This window comes from Phoenix dactylifera, chromosome 9, assembly GCF_009389715.1.
Source record: "Phoenix dactylifera cultivar Barhee BC4 chromosome 9, palm_55x_up_171113_PBpolish2nd_filt_p, whole genome shotgun sequence".
Classification (NCBI taxonomy): Eukaryota; Viridiplantae; Streptophyta; class Magnoliopsida; order Arecales; family Arecaceae; genus Phoenix; species Phoenix dactylifera.
In genome coordinates this window covers 7,061,029-7,073,076 of record NC_052400.1, presented here as the reverse complement: position 1 = coordinate 7,073,076, position 12,048 = coordinate 7,061,029, and positions in this window count along the sequence as shown.

The following is a 12,048-nucleotide window of genomic DNA, read 5'->3' as shown; positions in this document are numbered from 1 at the left end:
GAGGAACGGGCTGAAAAGCAGTCCCGGAAGATCGCGGACTATCGAGAGCGGTGGGAGAAGGCCCAGCGGTCTGCCGACAACGCCTGCGACCGAATCCGCTCTTTTGAAGCCAAACTAGGCGAACTGGAGTCGGCCCTGGAGAAGTCATGCACGGACGTCCAAGAGCTCCGTTCGCGCCTGAAGGAAGCCGAGGCCGCTCGGGTTGCTACCGAGGCGAAGCATAAAGAGGCTCAGGCTGATCTGCTGAGGGTCTCCTCTGAGGCCGAAGGCCGGATTGTGGCGAAGGTCTTGGAGGCCAAGGCTCAGATTATGGAGCGAGCTGAGGCGGAGCTGGCCGAGAAGAGGGCGGAAATCGGGCGTCAGGCGGTAGAGGCTTATCGCCAGTCCGCCGAGTTCGCCCATGATATGTCGGAGGCAGTGCGGACCTATCGCCAGTCTGACGAGTTTGTCCATGACGCGTCGGACGCGGGGGCCGAAGCCTTCACCTTGGGCTTCGAGGAGGGCCTGGCAAGGGTGTCGGCTAAGTATCCCGAAGTTGACCTAAGCGAGATCTCCCTCCTGGACTCCTCTCCGGCGCCATCGCCTGCTGGTTCTCCTGCTGCTTCCCTACCTCCCGCGGACGAGCCCGGCGTTCCCGACTCGGGAGTTCCTCCAAGCTGACCTCTTGTACCTTCCATTGTCTTTTTTATTTTTGTATGTCGGCGTTTTGCCCAATTGTATGGGCCTCGGCCCTGAAAATTAATGCACGTTGAATATTTCTTCATCTCGCCCTCGTCCTCTTTTTTTTTTTTTTAGCTCTTGGTTGCTTCTTGCTGACTTTTGATTCCCGAAGTTCTTCCGGCGCTAGGCCAGGTATCCGAGGGTTAAACCTCAGGAAACTCTTCCGGCGCTAAGCCAGGCATCCGAGGGTTAGGCCTCAGGAAATTCTTCCGGCGCTAAGCCAGGCATCCGAGGGTTAGGCCTCAGGAAATTCTTCCGGCGCTAAGCCAGGCATCCGAGGGTTAGGCCTCAGGAAATTCTTCCGGCGCTAAGCCAGGCATCCGAGGGTTAGGCCTCAGGAAACTCTTCCGGCGCTGAGCCAGGCATCCGAGGGTTAGGCCTCAGGAAACTCTTCCGGCGCTAGGCCAGGCATCCGAGGGTTAGGCCTCAGGAAACTCTTCCGGCGCTGAGCCAGGCATCCGAGGGTTAGGCCTCAGGAAACTCTTCCGGCGCTAGGCCAGGCATCCGAGGGTTAGGCCTCAGGAAACTCTTCCGGCGCTAAGCCAGGCATCCGAGGGTTAGGCCTCAGGAAATTCTTCCGGCGCTGAGCCAGGCATCCGAGGCCCGAGCCTCGGGAGATTCCACTCGTTGGCCGGCCTAGGCTGGCGCAAGCCGAGGCGACCGGTCGGGGCTTCCGGCTAGTCTGCTCCCGGGATGATCATCGGGTTAGCCAGGCATCTGAGGGTTGTCAAGCCTCAGGGAAATTCCGCTCGTTGGTCGGCCAAGGCTGGCGCAAGCCGAGGCGACCGGTCGGGGCTTCCGGCTAGTCTGCTCCCGGGATGATCATCGGGTTAGCCAGGCATCTGAGGGTTGTCAAGCCTCAGGGAAATTCCGCTCGTTGGTCGGCCAAGGCTGGCGCAAGCCGAGGCGACCGGTCGGGGCTTCCGGCTAGTCTGCTCCCGGGATGATCATCGGGTTAGCCAGGCATCTGAGGGTTGTCAAGCCTCAGGGAAATTCCGCTCGTTGGTCGGCCAAGGCTGGTGCAAGCCGAGGCGACCGGTCGGGGCTTCCGGCTAGTCTGCTCCCGGGATGATCATCGGGTTAGCCAGGCATCCGAGGGTTGTCAAGCCTCAGGGAAATTCCGCTCGTTGGTCGGCCAAGGCTGGCGCAAGCCGAGGCGACCGGTCGGGGCTTCCGGCTAGTCTGCTCCCGGGATGATCATCGGGTTAGCCAGGCATCTGAGGGTTGTCAAGCCTCAGGGAAATTCCGCTCGTTGGTCGGCCAAGGCTGGCGCAAGCCGAGGCGACCGGTCGGGGCTTCCGGCTAGTCTGCTCCCGGGATGATCATCGGGTTAGCCAGGCATCCGAGGGTTGTCAAGCCTCAGGGAAATTCTGCTCGTTGGTCGGCCAAGGCTGGCGCAAGCCGAGGCGACCGGTCGGGGCTTCCGGCTAGTCTGCTCCCGGGATGATCATCGGGTTAGCCAGGCATCCGAGGGTTGTCAAGCCTCAGGGAAATTCCGCTCGTTGGTCGGCCAAGGCTGGCGCAAGCCGAGGCGACCGGTCGGGGCTTCCGGCTAGTCTGCTCCCGGGATGATCATCGGGTTAGCCAGGCATCTGAGGGTTGTCAAGCCTCAGGGAAATTCCGCTCGTTGGTCGGCCAAGGCTGGCGCAAGCCGAGGCGACCGGTCGGGGCTTCCGGCTAGTCTGCTCCCGGGATGATCATCGGGTTAGCCAGGCATCCGAGGGTTGTCAAGCCTCAGGGAAATTCCGCTCGTTGGTCGGCCAAGGCTGGCGCAAGCCGAGGCGACCGGTCGGGGCTTCCGGCTAGTCTGCTCCCGGGATGATCATCGGGTTAGCCAGGCATCCGAGGGTTGTCAAGCCTCAGGGAAATTCCGCTCGTTGGTCGGCCAAGGCTGGCGCAAGCCGAGGCGACCGGTCGGGGCTTCCGGCTAGTCTGCTCCCGGGATGATCATCGGGTTAGCCAGGCATCCGAGGGCCGAGCCTCGGGAGATTCCACTCGTTGGTCGGCCTAGGCTGGCGCAAGCCGAGGCGACCGGTCGGGGCTTCCGGCTAGTCTGCTCCCGGGATGATCATCGGGTTAGCCAGGCATCTGAGGGTTGTCAAGCCTCAGGGAAATTCCGCTCGTTGGTCGGCCAAGGCTGGCGCAAGCCGAAGCGACCGGTCGGGGCTTCCGGCTAGTCTGCTCCCGGGATGATCATCGGGTTAGCCAGGCATCCGAGGGCCGAGCCTCGGGAGATTCCACTCGTTGGTCGGCCTAGGCTGGCGCAAGCCGAGGCGACCGGTCGGGGCTTCCGGCTAGTCTGCTCCCGGGATGATCATCGGGTTAGCCAGGCATCTGAGGGTTGTCAAGCCTCAGGGAAATTCCGCTCGTTGGTCGGCCAAGGCTGGCGCAAGCCGAGGCGACCGGTCGGGGCTTCCGGCTAGTCTGCTCCCGGGATGATCATCGGGTTAGCCAGGCATCCGAGGGCCGAGCCTCAGGACATTCCACTCGTTGGTCGGCCTAGGCTGGCGCAAGCCGAGGCGACCGGTCGGGGCTTCCGGCTAGTCTGCTCCCGGGATGATCATCGGGTTAGCCAGGCATCTGAGGGTTGTCAAGCCTCAGGGAAATTCCGCTCGTTGGTCGGCCAAGGCTGGCGCAAGCCGAGGCGACCGGTCGGGGCTTCCGGCTAGTCTGCTCCCGGGATGATCATCGGGTTAGCCAGGCATCCGAGGGCCGAGCCTCGGGACATTCCACTCGTTGGTCGGCCACTTGTCGCTCGCCGCCCATCGGGGTTTCTCTGTGCCCAGCCGCGACCGTGTTTCTCCTCTCCTCCAAGCGTTGCCTGGGGGGAACACGAGAAGGGTATTAAACGCTAATTAATGCGTTACCTGGGAAATCGGATCGCCAGTTGCTGCTGGTGAGGAGTGTTAGTTGAGCGGCCGCGATACGCGGGTTCTTCGAGGAGGATGCGGCCTGGGCGCGAGCGGAGACACGTGGACCTAGGGGTATACGTCACCCGGATCGTCCTGCACAAAGAATGCGATTTAAGGAGAATGACGCTTAGGAAATCGCGGGGAGATACGCCTCGGGAGCCGGAACGGCTCCGGATTCAGTGCGCCTGCATTTATTGGAGCCACCCGTATCGGAACTACCAGGGGGCCGCAGCTTGGCTATAAATACAGGTGCAGGTACGATGGAATTTGCTAAGCCGGAGCTGCAGGTTGCCATGGATCGCGGACCTCCTCCTTGGCATATGACTGAGAGACTCCTGTCGAAGGAAAGGGGAGGCGCTCCCCTTACAACTTCAGCCAACTAGCCGTTTCATCTGGGATCAACAAGGAGGGTCTCCCCGGCGGAACTCCGCTCTAGGCGTTTCATCCGGGATCACATCTCCCCTCCTTGAAGTTCAGCCTCCCGGTTGAGCTCTGCGCCGGACGCTCAATCCGGGACCGCGCCTCCATATACTCTTCCCCCTCGAATCCCTTCTCTTTCCTACCACTGGGGAAGATGGGAATATCCTTTGGAGGCGGCGTTCCCCTGGGGGCAGCGGGAGCTTCTTCTGCGGCGGCTCCTCCTCTTTTTGGTGAGGTGCTGGATGGCGCCTCCGGTTAGAAGCACCCACTTCTGGTGGGACTGCAGCCGCCCTGGGTTGAGGGTTTGGGTCCCCACCTCTTCTTTACTTTCTTTACTCCCTAATTCCCCTCTGGGAATTCCTTGTAATCACACGAGCACGCCACTGTAACCAGAAATTATTGAAATGAGAAGTATTGCACCTTTTTAAATTGTCTTTCTGGCCTTGTTGTTCTACTGGTAATACATCCGCAGGTTAGCGGAATTCCAGCCCCTTGGAATTTCTCGGCCATCTAGGGCTTCCAACTGGTAGGAGCCAGGTCGGTTTACCCAACGAACTTTATACGGGCCTTCCCAATTTGGCGCTAGCTTCCCACCTTCCGTAGGTTGAGATGCCTTAGCTCGCCTCAGCACCAGATCTCCAATTCTGAAAAGCTTCGGTCGGACTTTGGAGTTGTAATATCGGGCCACCCTCTGCTGATACATTGCCATCCGTACCTGAGCCATTTCCCTTGCCTCTTCCAAGAGATCCAAGTTCCCTCGGAGTTGCTCTGAATTGGCCTCGGGTCGGTGCGCGGCCACCCGAGGCGAGGGGAGTCCGAGCTCCACGGGGGCAACGGCTTCCGTGCCATAGGTTAGGCTGAAAGGCGTCTCTCCAGTAGGAGTCCGTTGTGTGGTCCGATACGCCCAAAGGACATTCTCGAGTTCCTCGACCCAAGCTTGCCCCGTCCGGCCGATCCGCGCTTTGATACCTTGGAGGATTGTCCGATTTGTGACCTCGGCCTCGCCGTTGGTTTGGGGATGCGACACGGATGTGAACCGATGCTCGATCCCAAATTCCTCGCAGAAGTTCCGGAAGTGCTTGTTATCAAACTGTCGACCGTTATCCGAGATGAGGACCCGAGGTACTCCAAATCGGACAATGATGTTCTTCTTCACGAACTTCCGGACTTGTGCCTCCGTGATGGTGGCCAGTGGCTCTGCCTCCACCCACTTGGTGAAGTAGTCGATGGCGACAATCAAAAATTTCCGCTGGGCCGAAGCGACGGGGAATGGTCCGAGGATATCCATTCCCCATTGTGCGAAGGGCCAGGGCGCGGTGATTGGCGCCAAGGGGACAGAGGGGACTCTCTGGACGTTGGCGTGGCGCTGGCAGGCGTCGCATTTCCGCACGTGGTCCTTCGAGTCCTCCATCAAGGTCGGCCAATAGTAGCCTTGCCTCATGATCTTATGCGCCAAGGACCTAGCCCCCAAGTGCGATCCGCAGATGCCTTCGTGGACTTCGCCGAGGGCGTAGGCCGCTTCCGCGGGGCGGAGGCACCTTAAGAGGGGGGCGGTAAACGAGGTCCGATACAGCCTCCCTTCATAAAGTACGTAGTGGGCGGACTTCTTTACAAGCCGCCGGGCCTGATCTTCGTCTTCAGGGAGGATTCCTTCGGCGAGGTAGGCGACGAGCGGGTCCATCCAAGACGGCTCCGGATCAATTGCCATCACCGCTCCAGCCCCGTCAATGCTCGGGGCATCCAGGGTCTCCAGGTAGATTGCCCTCGACAAGTTGTGCGCGTCTGCGTCCACTAGGCGGGACAACCTGTCGGCCCTGGCATTTTCGCTCCTCGGGACCTGCTGAATGTCAACACTGCCGAGGTCGGGAATGAGTGTTTGCACCTTCCGGACGTAGCTCTGCATGGTCGGGCTCCGCGCCTCGAACTCCCCTCGAACCTGCCCGACCACCAGCTGGGAGTCGGTGAAGACTTTCAGACGCCGGATGCCGAGCTCCTTGGCGAGTTTGAGTCCCGCGACTAGGGCCTCGTACTCCGCCTCATTGTTGGTCACTGGAAATCCGAACCTCAAGGCATACTCGGCTATCACTCCATCGGGATTGGTGAGGACCAGCCCAGCCCCTCCACCTTCAGGGTTCGACGACCCGTCAATGTGGAGCGTCCAGATCGGGAGATCGAGGCTGGGTGTCTCCGGCGGCTTAGGTTCCGCCTCCTGCACAGTGCACTCAGCGAGAAAGTCCGCGAGTACCTGGGCCTTGATGGCTGGTCGGGGCTGGTAGCGGATGTCGAACTCACCAAGTTCTACTGCCCACTTCACCAGCCGTCCCGCATTCTCTGGATTGCTGAGAATCTGCCGCAGTGGTTGATCGGTCAAAAGGGTGACAGAATGAGCCTGGAAATAGGGGCGAAGCCTCCTGGTCGCAGTCAGCAGCGCGAAGGCGATTTTCTCAGCCTTCGTGTACCGCGTCTCGGCATCCCGGAGGACTCGGCTGATGTAGTATATAGGCTTCTGAAGTCTTGCCTCTTCCCGAACCAGTACTGCGCTGACTGCGGTTGGGGAGACCGCCAGGTAAAGGTAGAGCATCTCCCCCTCTTGCGGCTTGGACAGCAGGGGAGGAGACGCCATGTACTCCTTGAGCTGGTCGAACGCCGCATGGCATTCGGCCGTCCAGAGGAAGTCTTTTGGGCGCTTCAACACCTTGAAGAATGGTTGGCAGCGTTCGGCCGACTTTGCCACAAATCGTCCGAGCGCGGCGACCCTTCCAGCGAGCTCCTGAACCTCCTTCACTTTGGTCGGAGGGGACATATCTTGGATGGCTTTGATCTTGTCCGGGTTGGCCTCGATCCCGCGCTGGTTGACAATGAAACCAAGGAACCTCCCGGCCGAAGCACCAAAAGCGCACTTCGCTGGGTTTAGCTTCATGCGAAACTTTCGCAAGGTGGTGAAAGTCTCCTCCAGATCTGCAATGTGCTGGTCTGCATGGCGGCTTTTTACCAGCATATCGTCCACGTACACCTCCATATTCCGGCCGATCTGCTCCTTGAAGATTTTATTGACGAGGCGCTGGTAAGTGGCGCCAGCGTTCTTCAGACCGAAGGGCATTACCTTGTAACAGTACAGCCCCCGGTCTGTTATGAAGGCAGTTTTCTCCTCGTCCTGTGGAGCCATCATTATTTGGTTGTAGCCGGAGAAGGCGTCCATAAAAGACAGTAGCTGATATCCGGAAGTCGCGTCGACCAGTTGGTCTATCCGTGGAAGCGGAAAGCTATCCTTGGGGCACGCCTTGTTCAGGTCGGTGTAGTCGACGCACATCCTCCACTTCCCGCTCGCCTTCCGGACAAGTACGACGTTTGCCAGCCACTCGGGGTAGCTCACCTCTCTTATGAAACCTGCCTCCAAGAGTTTGTCTACCTCCTGGTCGACCACCCGGATCCGATCCGGGGCACAGTGTCTCTTCTTTTGCTTTACCGGTCGGTGGGTCGGGTCGACGTTGAGGGCGTGAGAAACGACCTCCGGGTCGATCCCAGGTACATCGGCCGCCGACCAGGCAAACACATCTGCATTGGCTCGGAGGAATTCCACTAACCGGAGCCGAGCTTCCAAGTCGAGATTGGCACCGACCCGGACCGTGCGGTCCGGGCGGCCTTCTTCGAGGGGAACTTCGATTACGCCCTCGGCCGGCTCCCCGTGCCGCAAGGCCACTTCGTCTCTGGCGTCAAGTGACTCGACGCTTAGGGCCTCCATGGGCTTCTTCCCTTTGAGAGTTGCTAGGAAACACTGCCGTGCGGTCGGCTGGTCACCTCGGACCTCTCCAATCCCGGCCGCTGTGGGGAACCGCATGAGCAAATGGTAGGTAGAAACCACCGCGCGAAGGGCGTTCAGTCCGGGTCGTCCGAGGATAGCGTTGTAGGCCGAGGGGACACGGACGACCAAGAACCCGAGCCGCACCGTGGCTTCTGCGGGTGCAATGCCCGCAGTCACAGGCAGCTCGATGACACCTTCGGCCGAGATAGCGTCTCCAGTGAATCCTATGAGGGGGGTGGATGTTTTGTGCAACAATTGTCGGGAAAAGCCCATCTTTTGGAAGGCCTCGTAATACAAAATATCAGCTGAGCTTCCACTATCCACAAGAACACGCCTTACATCATAGTCCGCCATAGTGAGAGAGATCACCATGGCGTCATCGTGGGGAGTCTGAACCCCCTTTACATCTTCATCACAAAAAGTGATTACATTTCCGACCCGCTGCCTCTTCGCGACGGCCACTCCTGATACTTCCGCCGAGCCCCCTGCGTTCCTCACGGGCCGAGAGCAGCCCCCAGTGATGGTGTGGATCACTCCCGCAACGGGTCGATTCTGCTCCCGAGGCTCCTGAGGGGCCGGGTCGGCTGGACGCGGGTCTGCGGGGGGACGTCGGTCGTTTACATATCGACCGAGACGTCCTCGGCGAATGAGAGCCTCGATCTCGTCCCGAAGCTGGAAGCAGTCTTCGGTATCGTGGCCGTGGTCTCGGTGGTACTCACAGTACGCCCGAGAAGGCTTCCTCCCAGGGATCTTCTTCATCTGCCTCGGAACCGGGAGGTCCTCCCGCCCCTTGACCTCCATGAGGATCTGGGCCCGGGGGGCCAGGAGTGGGGTGTACCGGTTGAAGCGTCGGTGCGGAGAACGAGGGCGTGTGGCGCCGTGGTTCCTTGCTGGTGACGGGCTCCTGCGCCGGCGTTGAGGCGTCGGGCTCCTCCTCTGGGGTGCCTCTTTTCGCCTTTTCTTCCCGGGCTTTAGAGGGGCTTCGGCGGCCTCCTTGTTCCGGTGGGAAGCTGCCTCCTCGGCGTCTGCATACTGGTTTGCCCGAGACAACAGCTCCGGGAAGCTCCGCGGCAGACGTTTGTCCAGGGAGAAGGTGAGTCTGCCCTTCCGGAAGCCTCGCTTCAGGGCTGAGAGAGCCACCTCCTGGCTCAAATTCCGGACCTCCAGTGTTGCCTTGTTGAAGCGGGTGAGATAATCCCGCAGGCTCTCTCCCTCGTTCTGCCGGACATCGAAGAGGGAGTCGGAGACCAGTCTTCGCCGGCTACTGACGGCGAAATGGCTGATGAAGAGACGGGTGAACTGGTGGAAGGACTGGATGGAATTAGCCTCCAGGCCGGCGAACCACGCCCTTGCCGGGCCGCGGAGGGTCGCCGGGAAGGCCTTGCAGAGGAGAGGATCCGATGCTCCATGGAGGAGCATAAGAGTCCTGAAACTCTCCACGTGGTCCCGTGGGTCCGCCGCCTCGTCGTAGGGTTCGATCGCCGGCATTTTGAACCCCGGCGGGTTTAGGGTTCGCAGGATCCTTGAGGCAAGCGCCGGCTGGGAGGAGATTTCCAAGTCGGCGAAGGGATCTTTGGAGTGGCCCTTCAGGACCTGGAGCTGTCTGTGGAGATCGTCCACCCGCCGGTCCAGGGAGCGCGACCGGTGGGTGGGAGACAAGGAGCGGCGCGAGGGGGACCGACTGGAGTGCGGGCCCCTCGAGGACTGGGGTGTCTGAGAACGCGCCCGGGTCCGCCTCTCGTACCCCGCGCAGCTCCGATGAGAAGGTCCTGGCAGAATGGACCGCACTCGAGAATCCTCCCCGCGCCGGCGCTCCTCTCCATGGGAGAGGAAGGAGCGCGGGTTGTGAGGAAGAGGCGAGTGCTCGGGGAGCAGCGGCTCCTGAGCCCGCTGCGGCACCCGAGAGATCACACCCTGCAGATTCTGCACTGCCTCCGCGAGGGTGCGAACCTGCTGGGCTAGCTGGTCGAACTGAGCAGGTTCGACCGTCTGAATGGGAGGAGAAGCGGTGGAATGCTGCTGAGAGTGTGTTGGGGACGCAGCAGCCTCCCGGCCAGAGGCGCGAGAGGCTCCGCGACCGGAAGCATTGGAAGCTCCGCGACCACCTCGCCGTGCCATTACGATCGTTCTGAGATTCGGCCCTCCTTCTAGCGCCAACTGTTGCTGGTGGTCCAAACCGAGAACGATTGACACGACGGTGTGAACGGGGTTCCGCCTGAGTTGTCTTGGTTGGTGCTGGTTGCGCTCCACCTTCCGCCAAGGAACCTGCAAACAAGCCTTGCACCACCACCAGGGTGGTGATGGCCCTCCGACGGTCAAGTCAGAGGAGATTGGAGGAGGAGAGATGATAATCACAAGTGGGAGAGAGTGCTTTGGGAGGTATTGCTTACCCCCCCCCCCCTTCTCCCCCCAGCCGCATATATACCTGGCTGGGAGGTCTCTCAGGGGGGTTTGTCGTCGTGGGGCACGATAGAATGGCCACTGACATGGCCGTTACGGGGCGTCGTGGAGCAGCGCCGGGTACGGTCATGGCAGGGCGTAGTGGAGCTCCGCTTTGTACGGTCGATACAGGAGATCGTGGGCAGCATCGGGTACAGCCGTTGCAGGGAGTAGTGGAGCAGGAGGCCGCGGCGTGCCTCTGGAGGATAGCCTGTCGTTATCAAAAGATCTCCGATTCGGGGTCGGAATGCTGGATCATAGGGCAGCCGACCCGGGGTCGGGCTGCGGAGCCGAGGAGGTCCGACTCGGGGTCGGAATGCTGGATCATAGGGCAGCCGACCCGGGGTCGGGCTGCGGAGCCGAGGAGGTCCGACTCGGGGTCGGAGTGCTGGATCATAGGGCAGCTGTAGCTTTCCTGGATACGCGTGCCGATCACGTGGGGCATGGCGGCTCAATTCCCCCATAACAGGATATATGCCGACGTTCTTAAGCGTCGTTCTTATGCAAGTTAACCGATGCTTAGTAGCGTCGGCCAATATGGACCGACGCCTAAAACCGTGGGTTTGTGTTGGACTAGGCCGATGCTTAGACGCATCGGCTCATCTTCCTTCTTGCCCGACGCTACAAAGCGTCGGTAAAGGCGTGCCAGGTTTCGTGCCAGTTGCTAGTTCGAACCAGCAGTCTATGCAATTCATTTTCATCATAACAAAAATTTGGATCAAATGCCAAGCTTATTAAATAATTTTTTTCTTTAAGAAAAGAAAATGTTGAGAGATTGTAAGATTATCTTGTTTGAGAGCAGCAATCTCGTTCTCCAAAATTAAAGCTGAGCCTCATGAGACTTTATGTGGAGAGCAGCAAGAATATCCCATTCTTTTTTAGCTCCTCCATATCTTGAATACTTTGATGATTATCTTCATCCATATTGATTCTAAGAATATACATAGCCCTTCTAGCTTTGGTCTTCCACTCTTTCTTTGTTTTTGCCTATTGAATACTATTGATGATTATCTTGAATACTCTTTCTTTATTTTTGGTCTTTTATCCATATTTGTCTCGTTCACAATCTTCCATAAATTTTATTCAATCAAATAAGACTTGATGCAAGACTTCCAATAGGCATAATTGGTATCGTTTATTTTTTTGATCCCGTCCACATTCTTGCTTGCTACACAATAAATTACTAAAACTTTTCAACCATGCTAAGCTATAAACATACAAACAACCAATTTTCAAGTTTATGCTATGATATCATGTAGAATAGCATGCTACCCGAAGTAGATCGAACATGTTGTTCTAGGATCCAGAACAAACACCAATAATAATAATAATAATAATAATATACTAGAAGAAAAATTTAGGAGAGAGAAAAAAATTATTTTATTAAAACATTGTAAGTGAAGATTCAGACTCGGCTCTCTCACAAGAAAGGAGGCCAAAAGCTCTCTCCCTGTCTCTCTCTCTCTCATGCCTCACAATCATTAAGAGAAATGCCTCATGTTTCGTAGAAAAAACCTCGCGTACTTGTTTGGTTCTCACCCAACTTAAAAAAACCAATAGAAAACCAATGCCCACTAAAAAACAAAATTTTGTATATTGAGCCGAGGCATAATCTAAGTTAATAAAGATTAGAATATAGAAATAGGGGTCGGCCGCTTAAGTGATCTTCTTTTCCGGCGCCAGCCCCCTCGCAGCCTCCGCTGGGCTTCGCTGGTCCTCCTCTGACATCCTATTCCTCCCTCCCCCGCTTTCTCT